General features: G+C 39.2%; 1 protein-coding gene across 1 annotated transcript in view; it reads left to right on the top strand.

The window, feature by feature from the left end:
* Positions 1–13,611, top strand: part of LRMDA (leucine rich melanocyte differentiation associated) — a 677,631-nt gene that overhangs the window by 661,751 nt on the left and 2,269 nt on the right.

Raw genomic sequence — 13,611 nt, 5'->3', positions numbered from 1 at the left:
CACCAGTGCAAAACTGATGCAAAAATGTCAGTCCTATAGTTAAAATATTAATAATAATATAAAACTATTATTCTAAAATTATTTGAATCTAAATGAAAAAGAAGCTAGGGAGACGTGATTTGATGTAGTACCTTCTTCTTTACTGTGTTCTTCCTGAATTTCTGAGAAATATGAATGTGGTGCTTAAGGAAGATTCCAGTCACAGCCTTCTCGAACTGGGACCCGCAGCCCTGACAGCTATTCAAAAATGAAGTAACTTTTGGTTCTAGTTTTGTATAATGAGTGTATATAAAAAGGGGTTTACTTCTACATTATCCTGCAGGTGTAACTCTGCTGTCTGTCAGTTTATCCTGTATTTTATTTTGATGAAGAGAAAGCATTAGGGAGGGGGGAAAAAATCTCTTCATCAAAAGCTCAACGGGTAAGAAAAAAGTCTCAAGACAATGTCATGTATTGCTGGTTATTTGTGATGGTTAAAAGAATTATTCGAAAACAAAGAAGTCTTTCACAATGAATCTGAAACACAAAAGCTTTAATAACATTTACATCTGTGTATCATCCGTGTCTCCAAATGCAAGTCATGAATAACACATAAACTAAAGTATATAGGGAACAGAAGTGCTAGCACATCATTTAAAATCCAACACACCCCATCGTCAGTGGAATCAAATACACAGCAGGAACGGTTCCAGTTGATAGACACACAATGAAGTCATTGAAAATGAAAACATATTAATTATGTTCCTTAAGGTTAAGATAGTAATGGTTGAATTCTCTAATCCTGGAATAATATTAATGCCCAAAACCCATGCAGGAAAAGTATGTAAGGCTTCAAATTGTGGAAGATTTTGTTTTGAATTCACGTGTTCGTGTCTCACCCATGACTGACTCCACAGCATGGGGGGTAGCAGCAAGAGCAGGAAGTGCAAGACAAAGACAAAACCAGAGAGAATTATCAACAACAACAACAAAAAAAGATGTTATTGGTCCAAACAAGCCACTTGCACTACATGAGCTAATTGTAAGAATAGACCATTTCTAAACTGCAGCTGTTATGTGCTTAAGCAAACCCTGCTGGGAGAACTGCTTTGTAGAACACCTTTGCGAACATAGACACGGAGAGCCCTTTAATAGAGGGATTCAAAGTGCAGTGTTCCTTCCAATTCCTTTTCTGAATTTTCCTGAGCTTATTGCAGGATGTGATCCTAGCTTGTTACTCTGTCATAAATTTCCCTTTCCTATTTTTTTTTTCATTATCTTTTTGTCTATGTTGAATCAAAACAACAGCGGCTAAAGGCAGTGTGTATGTTGAGAAGGGGGGTGGGAGTGGCCGAGGAGGGTTGTTCATGTTGTGTGATAGAAAATGATAGGTGTCAAAAAAAACAAGAATAATAAAAAACACCTAGCTTGGTTGCGGTCATTTTCTTTGTACAGCAGTATTTTTTGTTTGTCCCTGGGGATTAGTAAGATCACTCATATGGTAATTAATTTTTAGATGTGTTCTTTACTCTTCTTTCTTCTCCCTCCTGCAAATCCTCATCCATGCAGCTCTGACACAAGACTACTGCACCTGGGCTTCTAATTATATTAACTCCATTGTGTCAGTGTAGTGAGTGCCCCTGATCCTTAACATCTCTATGCTAAAACCCAAATCCTCCCAGCAGCAAAGGGTTAATTGTCTTCTTTCAATGCACTTTAAAACTCTTAGCTCTTGGGAATGATGTTTCCATGAGGCTTGAATGTAATTACACAATAATATAGGTACTCTGTCTTATTTTCAGTGAATGATACTTCAGTCCTCGCTGTTGTTGCTGCGTGTGTTTATTTTGGGGCTCTTCCTTCAGCATACTTGATGCAAGGTATTTGCAAATCTGAGCCTTTGGGCTTTAAATGTTGTGCCACTTCTTCTGTTCCTTATTCACTACAGATTATGTATAATTGATGACCTGCATTTACAGACATGGGTGGTATACAGATGTAAATGTTATTATAGCTTTTATATTTTATGTTCTCTCTGAAAGATCATTTTGTCTTTGAATAATACTCCTGTTCAGATTTTGGGGGGTTTATCTCTAAAAGAGAATATGAAATGGATATTGCACATCGTATATTTCTTAAAAGTAATTTGGAATTTTAGGGTATGGGATTGGTGGTGACTGATACACTGCCTAGATGAGATATATCCCTTTGAAAATAACAGCGCCAGTACATGCCTGCATCTGTCTAACCTCATAATTCACTTTCACATTGGGTTATGGATGTCTGCATTCAGTGAGTCTATCTTCCCTTTAGGTATTATTTCAGCCCTTTGAGATAATAAGGAAAGTTTAATTGCGTTGTTAATTGATTTTTTGCACAACATTATTACCTTGATTGATTGCAGAGTTGATGAAAATGTTAGACACAGGCAGTGTAAAGTATCAGCCCAGTAAGGAGTGGGAGCCTTGTGGAGAATAGATAACCTTGATGTTAAGAGCTATATCCTTCAGATATGTCTTCCCTTGACATATTGATGGCCCTTGAAAAGGGAAAAGCTGATTGTATGCAGAATGCAATCATTAAACCCACTTCAGCTGGCTGTTGATTAATTTGTTTTTTCCTGAAGGATCTAGTTAAAGAGAAGGCCTCACTAGTATCAACAGCAGCCATTTTCCAAGCTTCAGATTATTCTTAACCCTCTCCTAGAAGAAAGAAAAATGATACTGTCTTGGTTTAGACAGGCAAATTGTCTGAAAACATTCAGTCCAACTGCAATTTGGGGATTATGACACTCACTTTACCCCGTTAACTACTGCTTCCTCAGCGACCTCTCCTCCCCCTGCCTTCAGTATTCAGCTTAATTCCAGCCACAGCTAGCAGAAAGTCACGTTTGATGTTTTCTGGGTAAGGCCTGTGTCTGTTCTCAGCAGAGATGCCAACAGGGATGTCAAGCTTGTTTTGCCCAAAGACTGAAATACTTCAGTAGCGTATAGCTGCTTCCCAGGAGCCTCTCTGAAAGGACCAGAGGGTTCACTGCACACATGTAAGTGGTTAAACTTTCCTCATCCCTGAAAAAGATCTTCCTTGAATATTTTTTTTTCTGTTATTGCTTTTGAGATCTTTGAGGTCTTCAGCAGGGCAGTTGTATTGTGTATTGCTGCTGTCAGAGAGCACAAAGGATGCCATGGAAGTTGGTGTGCCTAATAACACTGCTCCTAGCACTTACTCTTGCAGGACAAAGCCCAGGTTTTAACAGCAGCAGTCATGTACCCTGCTCCTTGATATGCTTAACCGAACAGTGAATGTACGTGACCAGCTCTCCAGTCAAATTCACATGATGGTTAATTCCAGAATAGCTGCTAGCTCCATAGCGCTTTCTCATTTTGTGTCTCAGTGTCACCCACTATGAGAGCAGAGGTGAGGAGTGTTACCTGTGAGAGCCATTGCCTAAATGGCCTTCCGGAGGCAGATGCGGCTTCCTTGGCAGAAAACAATCTCTGGGTAGGGGGACAGCTTCTGTCCTAAGCAATTCTTCCACTTGTATCAGCAAATGACCCAAGCCATCTAAAACGTTTATGTGGCTTTAACCAAGCAATTGACTGTCTTGGAAACAGAATGCTGTGGAGGCTTTATCCCTCAGTTAACCGTTTAATGGCTATTTGGTAAGGCAGTAGGTTATTGCTTCCTGTTTAGCTTGGTAGTCTCACAGACAGTCGCTGTTAATTTGTGCTTGTGAGTGATACAGTGATCAGTGTTGCTTGATTGTTTGGCCAGATGTGTTTTATTAGGTCCAACGTGCACATTTGCCAGTTGGCTCCTTTTTAATATGGGGACATGTTAACTTACGACATAGTCAAGTCTGACAAATTTGAACCAGCCAAATAAGTGAGTAATATTTCAAGCTGTCAAAGCGGGTGAATACTGATTAACTGACACACTCCAAAAGCTCTCACCAATATCCTTGCTCCAGTGGAAAACGTTTACTAAGCATAATACTTGTTAGAAAGTCTTTCGTGCTTTGACTAAACTTTAATAACTCTGACCCTAATGGAAGGGTTTTAATGTGCCTCTCTTCAGCTATTCCTTAGCCTCCTATCTTTAGCAAAAGATTCCATAGAGGCTACAAGTGTGCTTGTAAACTGCATTCTGCTGTCCACTATGATTTAACCTTCAGCCCCTCTCTCATTAGCGTATTTGTAAAAGGAGGCTGAGGAATGGGAAGAGAGTTGAAGATAGGAAACCATGACAGTATTTTGGCATTCAGTATTGGAGGCAGGCAGTGTTTGGGAATTAGACTATGGCCAGTAAGGATTTGGCAATAGGCTATGGTGGTGTAGATGTGATATAGCATAGAACTAAATTATGCTAAGAGACAAGCCCAGGCTTAGTCCAGAGAACTAGGCTTTTAGTGAACGTTTAGGGTGCTTGGATCCAGATGCATTTTTGATTTCATTTGGTGCTATACAGTAATAGCACCCTACAAGAGGGAAGGCATTTCACCAGTTATGTGGGGTCCGGATGTGTCTTACAGAGTGCTAAATGCCTTTAGCTTCCACTGGAAATCAAGGAAACCCAGGGCTTTGCAGTGTCAGCTGCTTAAGAATGCTTGTTTTTGTATTAGCAAGAATCATAGCAATTCTATCATTAGCAATTAGTTAAATGTTTCCTTTGTTTCTGAGGAAGGGCTTATGGAAGGGAGCAAGTAATAACATGCAAAGAAGGTTCCCTTAACTGTATCATAATGTGACAGCAGCACTATTTCATTATGCTCTTTAATTTTATTTGAGAGACTTTCTTTCCCAGCTTTAAAAATAAAAAGTAACTTGTCTTTATTTCAGATGACTCTCTTGAGAAATTTCAAACCATTTGAGCCAGACTGAGTTTTGTATGGCTTTTTTTTTTTCCTGATGTGAACTCCTCCAGCAGGAACACATTTGAGATCCAAAAGCAAGTTTTACTCATGAGATGAGCCAAATTTATGTCTAAACTCTCCAGAAGGGCTCTGCTGCTCAATTTTTTTCATATAAGAATTTGTAATTTTATTGGAATGCTTGTAGACTTTCCGAACAATTATTCCAAAAGTTTGCTTTCTGCTACATAAATCACAGTACATTTGTTTAATTCTATCACAGCTACTAAAAGAGCTTACTTCCCTCTTTTTTTCCCCCTTACATTTACTTGTAATGCAATCTGCGCATGGTTAAAGTTTGTAAAGTAAAATATAATTATATTCACTTTCTGTTTTCTTAATGATCCTTTCATTCTTTATGGTTTAATTCCGTTGCTGATTAATGTACATATTATTAGTAGAATGTTGCCCAAAGTCTAGAGCAGCCTATAGAAATGCCATTTTTACATATGTTAGCCAAATTAACTGAAAATCTTGGACGTTAATATGGTGAGTGTATGCTCAACAGCTGAACTTTAATATACAGTGAGGATGGGATTTTTACAACCTCCTTGCCCACTATAGCAAAGGTATTAAAAGTGTCTCTTAATGTCTTAACGTCACTTCAGTGATCACACTGGCGCATTATCAAAAGTAATAGAAAGACTGTTGAAAACAGCACTAACATTTATGTTGTGAGGGACTACAAAGTGCCACCCCACCTGCCCTTGGAGCTGGTAGTGTGCACGGCCATCACCTCCCTCCGAACAACATTTTGAGCCTTTTGTTCAGACCATTGCCCGGTGACATCCTTCTGCAGCTATCTGTATACACAGACTGATGCTCACTGAGGTTACTCCAGCCAGCAGTCAGGCTCCTGGGCGAAAAGCTGAAAGCAAAGACTGTATAAATATAGGCTTTGATCATGACAGAACAAGAAATTGGCTGCAAAACTAACAAACAGTATTGCTTTAATTGTCAGCGCGGCGTATTTCGCTTGCTGGTGTGGTCCGTTTTTTAGACAAATGCATGCTGCCCTCTAGTGCTGCTGCTCTCGGCGTGGAGCTGCTGGCAGGGAGTGGCTGGTGGCTGAAAGTGCTGGTCCAGTTTGGGTGCTTGGCCATCAAAAGAAAGCACTGCAGCTTTTGTGACACTGGTTGAGAGATGGAGGATGCTTAACAGATGCAACCTGATTGGCACTGGATCCTTACAGTAATTTATTCTGCTTTTAGCCTACTGCTTTTATTTAGACCAGTACGAGAGAATGAGGTATATGCAAAAGTGTTCAAAAGACTAGAAGAACTATGAACCCATACTTCTTTTCCTCCATCCCCCTCAAGAGTGGTATTCTATATATATGAATTTAAGTATAATTTAATCTGTAATATCTGGTGTGCTGATGTTTTCTGTGTATTTGGGTTTCTTTGACTGCAGTACCTCACTGAATATACAATTTATGTGCCTAACTATTTAAAAATATCTGCTTAAAAATGTCAGCATATTCAACAAGAAATATTTTGTTGTAAAGTCTGGATTAATTCAATCCATGACACTACCTGAGTGTAAAAACTGTAAAGACACAGTAAAGAGACAAAAGCATTTGGATTTTTTGTTTGGTAATTTTTACTTTATTTTCATTAGAGAGACAGATGCACACACCCCCCAACATATTTCTCTGATGATGGTTACAATAAGCATGGAAAGATTCCAAAGAAATCCCAAGTGTGGGACCTTAAATTGTAACAACGATACCCAGAGGAGTACAGTACTGGTTAATGATTTAAAGTATTATGCCCTAAATGCTCCTATTTTAGCCAACAGTAAAGAATCTGTAGACAGCACATGCCTAGATCAAAGCTGATCATGTCAATGTCATTCAAGGAGGGAGAGATACCCTCCTTTCTCCCTTTTCTTCCCCCTACCCTTTTTTTAAACAAAGTATGACATCTGAGGAACAGTGTGTTGATTGTTCCACTGCCAGGATACGCATAATGGAAACATTAGCTCCAAGATAACTTTTAATCTGTCAGCCTAATGGCTCCTTAATGTGTAGAGGGCTTTAAATGTATGTCAGCCAGGGCTGTATAAAGTAATATAGTTTGTGGCCTGAATGGATCTAGATGACTCCGCACCATGACACAATATGGTTTATTATTAAGTATCAGCTCATCAGCTTATTCCCACGGACTTGGACAAGCTTCTCAATTTTCCAGTAACAGATTATGTGAGAAAAAGCTTGCAGTGCATTTTTTTTTTCCTTTACTCTTTTTTCTCTTACTTCTCTCTCCCTCCCCCCTTCCAAATTACAAGTTTCATCCCCAGCTGCATTGGGAGCCCTGAAGTGTATTTACAGCAGGCTGCACTTTATCACACATCAGCTTGACTGCTAGTTTACACTGAACATTTATGCAGCTCCCTTGGCCTGGGATGCAAACTTCACATCTTTATATTCCTATCACCTTCATTGCAAATTTTTCCAACATCTCCCTGTTGACTGCTTTCCTTCCCCTCCCCTACTCTCACTTCCCCCTTTTTCCCCCCTTCCTACAAACAGGCCAGTGAGACTTGACATGTCGCAGTACTTGTCTGTGCAGGATGCTTGCAATAATTCTGGGTCTTAGTTTTGCCTGCCCTGATTCCTCTCAGCTCTAGCTTAGGTGTGTAATTCCAACACCATTGCCACAGAATGGATATGGATTTCATTTTGTGCCATTCAGTAATTTCTTTCAGTATGAAGGAGAGCACTTCATGCCCCATGCTGTAGGGTGTCCAGAGGAAAATATTATCATTTTTTGGAATCCCTGTGCAGGGAGAAGAACGAAGAGGTAATTCATCTCCCCTGAGCATGAAGGCTACCTTATTTTAGCATTGCAACCCACAAAGGGAGGGCTGTGATTAGGACAGTTGTTTCTGCTATCAAAAGGACATATTGAAAGGTACTGAGTCTTCCCATTAGGTCCTCACAAGCTTATAGGTCAAAATAGGCAAGACAAAAGAAATGGATACAGGATATTGATGCAGACTGTAACAGATGCCTACTTTATTCTTGTGTCTTGACTCCAACCTGTAGTGGGGCATTTGGAAACTGTGGTCACAACAGATGGGTTGAACTGTAGTAGTCAGGGATTCCTTCACATTGGCATTGACAATGGTAGCTCTTCTGTTCTTTTTCCATGTCACGTTGCAGTTTTTGAGCTTCAGCTCCTCCATACTGACAGTGGTTTGTTTGCTGTGTGGCACTGTGTTTTATCTTGACAGGGCAGGGTGAAAGCTTGCATAGACTCTCTGTGTTATGTACCTGGCTTCTCTGAGGAGGACTTAGTGACCGACCCAGGTGGTCCCTTACACTTTTTATTACATTACAGTTGATCTTTTCATGTTCTTGTGTCAGAAAGTTCATGGGCTGGAGCATATTCAATAGAAACTTGTTTTGTTCCACCAAAAGTAATCGTGAAGAACAAAAAGCCTGTCTATAGTTCCCTCCATTCTTGCCCTACAATAAGTTTATTATTTCAAATTTGTAATTAATTGGTCCATTTTACAGATTATGGGTCAAAAACATAACTAGAAAAGAGTTCTTTTCTGCTTTTGGCTCTAATAGATCTCTAAAGGTAAATGATTTCTTGTTCCTAAATTGCTCAGACTATTGTTCTTTATAAAAATGCATTTTCTACATTTTTACAGAAACAACTAAAAAGACCAACTACAAATGCATAAATGTGTGGAAGTTAAAGCAGGTGAATGAACCTTTGAGTGAGTGACTTGGACAAGCACTCAACATTTGGGGAAGGGAAGGTTCTTTTTTTTTTTTTTTTTTTTTTTTTTTTTTTTTTTTTCCATTTGTAAAGTATCTCCCTGCTATTACAGCCACAAGACTCAGTAGAACTAAAAGCTAACTACTTGGGCCTAAGTCAACTTTTTGTTTATTCTTTTTTTTCTTTTCTTTTTTTTTCTTCTTCCCTGTGAGAGATTTAGCATTTCTTCTCCCTCTAGCACCCTCCTCAGGTTCCCACCCTTGTGTGCTGTGAAGCTTTGCACAGCTTTATGCTCCCTGAATACCAGGCTGATTTACCTGATATTTTTTTATTTTTTATTTTTTTTTTAGTTTTATTTGCTTGCTTTTAAATAACTAGATGGTCCATTTCAATTAAGTTGTGCCAGAAATGATTTACTGAGGTTTAAAAAGTGAATATTTTGAAGGAGTATGTTTGAAAATATTTTGATGCTTTTTACAGCATTCAGATGCTTTAATGTTTTTAATGATGATTTGATGAAAATGAGAGAACCTATGTGCTATTGAGGGTCTGTAGGATCAGGCTACTAATTTATTGAAAAACCCTAGTGCTTCATTTCTGATAAAAAAAATCAAAGTGAAATTGAAGATAAGAAATTGTCAAGTACAAAAAGTTGTTATTTACATGAAGATAAACATAAAATGAAAAAAAAAATTAAACTCCTGTGCAAAAGGATTTTTGTTTCAAACTAGCTTCACTTATACCCTTAGAGAAAGAAGTTTTAGTTTTAAATTGTAGCAGCTGATGGATGTGTTTTGCCTAAATCAGTAGCATTGTATATATGAAACTGTTTGTAGATAGGTATTTATTCTCCTCTGAATGTTGTAGGTAGGGAATTATTTCCAGTAAAGGAAGTTCGTATTAATATTTCAGGGAATTTTGCAACTTCTGTTCATTAATTGTAGGAAATGCCCAAGTGCCTATGAAAAAAATGATAATGGTATTGATATTTCATCCTGAAGGGTCTCAAAACAATTTACAGACTGGTAGTATAACCACACTGAAATGCACGCAGCTTCTTAGTGGAACATGGCAGCTGTTTAATAGCCCATAGCAAAACTATACAACAGCAGGGTGTGGAGAAAGAGATGAATATGGATCAAATACAAATTGGCAGTGGAGGATTTAGGTACCATACTCAAATTAAACTTAGGCAAAGTGGAATCCTGCTAGAATATCAAGTCTGTGTGTGAAGTACTGCACTTTATCTGACCACAGTGCCTAGAATGAGGACCTGTGGTTAGCCCATGTGAAAAACAGGCAGAGGACTGTATGCTGAAATGTAATCCCTGCTGTGTACTGTAAACCAATGTGTTTGACAGACAATTTTAATTGTGAATACTTTGCTGTTTGCAGTTGCAGAGGGGTTTATTAAAAACATTTGATGTCAAAATGGGTGCCTTAGGGGGATCTTGGGCAGATGTGGCAATAGTTTTGAGGGGGGGATGGCAAAAGTTTTGGCTTGACTACTTAGTTTTAGTAATTACTTTTAAAGAAAACTGAATGCTACTGGAGAAGGCTGTGCTGCTAGCAGCTGCCCCAGCTGTGATGGCTGAGAGGTGCTTTTTAATAGGTGCAGAGCAGTTATTTACTAGGAAAAAGTGTGAACCACGATAGACAATGAGATGCTACCAGATAACAATTCCCATATGTTTCTGTTGGCTTCATCTGTATTTGGACCTATGGCTGAGGCTGTATGATCTGAAAGTTTAGCACATCCCATTACAGCTTTTTTATCATTTTCCCTGTAATACATGAACATCTACAAACTTTTTCTACTCTAGGAAAGTGTATGGAGTTCCAACTGCACAATAGCTCTCTGCAACACATGCCCAATTTAAAAGGAGCAAACATGACTTGAACAATTTTTCATATGCTTTAGTATGCATGTATGTATTTATTTATTTATTTGGATAATTGGGTTTTCCCTCAGCTAGGGAAAAGCTGGTGTTGCTGACATTACAATGTGTTTGTGAAAAAAGACTGATACCACAACACATGCAAGCAACTGCAAGGTCATTACTTACCCAGCATAATTAGAACATCCATTCCGAAGGGGGAAAACATTTAAAAGATAAAGGGTGAATTTAAAAATGATTTTTCCCAATGCATTTTTTTCATAATTATAGTTCTAACAGCTTGTGGTGATGGTAGAAGCAGCTACTTAAGAAAAATTAGAAGCCTCATTCAGGGAAGATGATCCCTCAGAAGACCTTGTGTTGTCATTCCTCAAGAACCGCGAGCAGCAACCTCATTCAGGATGCTGTGTGTTGTTTTGATGCATAGGCTGTGTACTTAGGTTATTATAGCCAAGCTGGATATTTTAATTAAAAAACACCACAAAAGTCACAGATGTATTGTTTCCCCCAATTCCTCCCCTTGTCTGCGTGCAAAACCATATCCATGTTCCTGAACTGCAAGGACAAGTACAATTACAGATGGGCAGGAGGCAAGCTGTAGGTTTCCTAAATTCACATACAACATATCTTAGCATCAAAACCCTTATTGCAGCACATAAGCCTTTTCTTGGTTTTCTGCAGTTGCCAAAGGGAGTGGGAAATGGAGAGGAAAAACAAAACAAAACCCAACCAGTCACCGCATTTAATTTATGAGCCAGATTATTGTTTTACAAATAACCTTCATGATAAATAAAGTCTCATGGCAACATTTTCAACTGCACTTTTATCAAGACTCTCTGAGCAGTGTGTGTAATATGCCTGGCAATCGAATCACAGCTGTGTGCCTTGGTAGGGAATCTCTGTGGAGACAACACTTCCTTAATTTAAACAATTGTAGGCTGCAGGAGTTCAAAAATTTCAGCTGACTTTAACTGTCACTAGCCCAAGCACCTTTATCCCCAGGCGAGCAGCAGCAGCTGGATTTCATTTCCTGCTGCCAGACTGTCCGACATCTTTGCTGAACATCCCAGGAACCGAGCGTCTTTACTTTAAGGATTTTATTCAAGGTGACAGCTCCTCACACTTCAGCGTTCAGATCACCTCAAGTAGCTGAGATATCAGTGAAAATGAGAGCACTTCTCCAGCAAACTCCAAATTTAGATTGACTGAGGTTATCCTTAGGCCTGTAGACCCAACCTCTGTGACAGAACAGGCCTGCCAGTAACTTTAAAACTACAGTGGAGTTTGTAATGATGTCTGGGGAGAAATATTCTGCTGGAGCAGTGGAGAATACTATAAGCGATAGGAAATGATGTCAGATTTAGTTAGGGCTGGAGACAGCGCTGGAATATACTTGGCATAATATGGCACCGGTATCTCTGTCAGCATCTCTGTTTTCTGTCACCGCACACAATTCGGGGCCTGTCTGTAGTCCTGACAGTGTCTTTTCAGATCAGGTTATTGCCAACTCGGAGACTCGCTCAGCGCAACACCATACAGCCCCCTTTGTTTGAAGTCTGCCCTTTTGTCGTTAATGCACTTGATGTCTATTTAAATCTGACGGTGAATGCAGTATCTGTTTTCCTGTCAAGAGATCATTGACAATATTAATACCTCATGTCCTTGCCTCATTTTCTAAGCGCTGACACCTAGCTACAGTCTCCAGCATTCATCAAACAGCACTCTCTCACCAGCATCTCTATAAACAGTCTCGCTTCCAGTCCTCAAGAAATGCGGCAGACCTCAAACAAGACTTTTATCAATGCCAGTGAAAAAGGACTCTGAAGAATGCCGTTAATAAACTGTTTGTATCCTTTACATTTAGAACTCTAAATGGTCTTGTTTCCAATCAAATGCCTGCTGCAGTTTGACTTGGAATATCATCTGGTTGGGGTAAAAGCTGGCTTTTCGTTAGACGCTTGCTTAGGGACGATAACATCACCCTTTGGAAACTGCTCCGCTACAGAAATTATGGAAATTGAAATTATTGAATAAAGCTTTGTGGAGAAGGGGAGTGGCACCAAACACTGCACTTGTCCCCATTTTTTCCTCTCCTGAAGAGGAATATGTTTTTCACAGTGAATGATGGGAGTATCTTTTTTTGTTGTTGTTTTGTTTTGTTTTCCATAGGAATGGGTTACCATGATGCTTTAGAAAGAAAGAAGAGCATGGTTTGACATTAATCTTCCACATCCCATGCCTTCCAAGGCTTTAGTTGCTTAGCTGGCACACATGGCACTGGAAACATAGATGCAGAATATAAAAGCTTGTATATCTGATTCATACTGCAAGTGAGTACATTTCCTGCTGTGTGAGTCCTGGCAAGCCAGAACTGAAACGAATTGAGGATCATGCTCCTTCCTAATCTTTACCCTTTATGTAAGGCAATGATTGTCTCCTTTCTAGGTTATATGTGCCCTTATGGGGGTGAACTACGTACTTCAGCGACAGCTGTGTCAGACGCTCCCAGGATAGGAGAGACTTTTTCACGTTTCTTCTGTGCATGGGAAATGACTTTAATTTGACTATATGTGCCTGGGGGCACAAAGAACAGCTCTGCTAGTAAAATTTAGCATCTTTGAGGATGTTCACAGGTGGGATGTGACTGTGAACTTACGCTTTCACATACCACTTAGTACCACCAGAGGGGATGCTTTTGAATAACGTAGTGAGATCTGCAGGTATATATGTCTCACCCACAGCAGTAAAGGCTTTGTCAGGCATCTTGCCTCCTGTACACACTGAGAATAATGTGCCTTTTCTCCCAAAAGCAGCGTTCTTGGTAATTTTTGAAGCCATCCTCTATATGTAACAATATTTAGCATAATTAACACTTGAATTGTTTTTAGTCATCAGGAATACCATGTAAACACATAGTAGGGAGATTGCAGACAGTACAAACTGTAAGTCCCATCCAGACTCTCTGTTTTTAAAAAATGGTCAAGGGTTACTGTGATTTACAATACAGCCTATGATGTTCTAGTGTGATGTCATTCCATTTTTGAAGACATTTACAGGTATTTGTTTAACAAGATAGCTCATGCAGCTATAT

Source organism: Netta rufina (assembly GCF_964035555.1).
Source record: "Netta rufina genome assembly, chromosome: 7".
Taxonomy (NCBI): Eukaryota; Metazoa; Chordata; class Aves; order Anseriformes; family Anatidae; genus Netta; species Netta rufina.
Note: the sequence above shows the minus strand (reverse complement) of the source record. Positions and strands in the feature narration are given on the sequence as shown.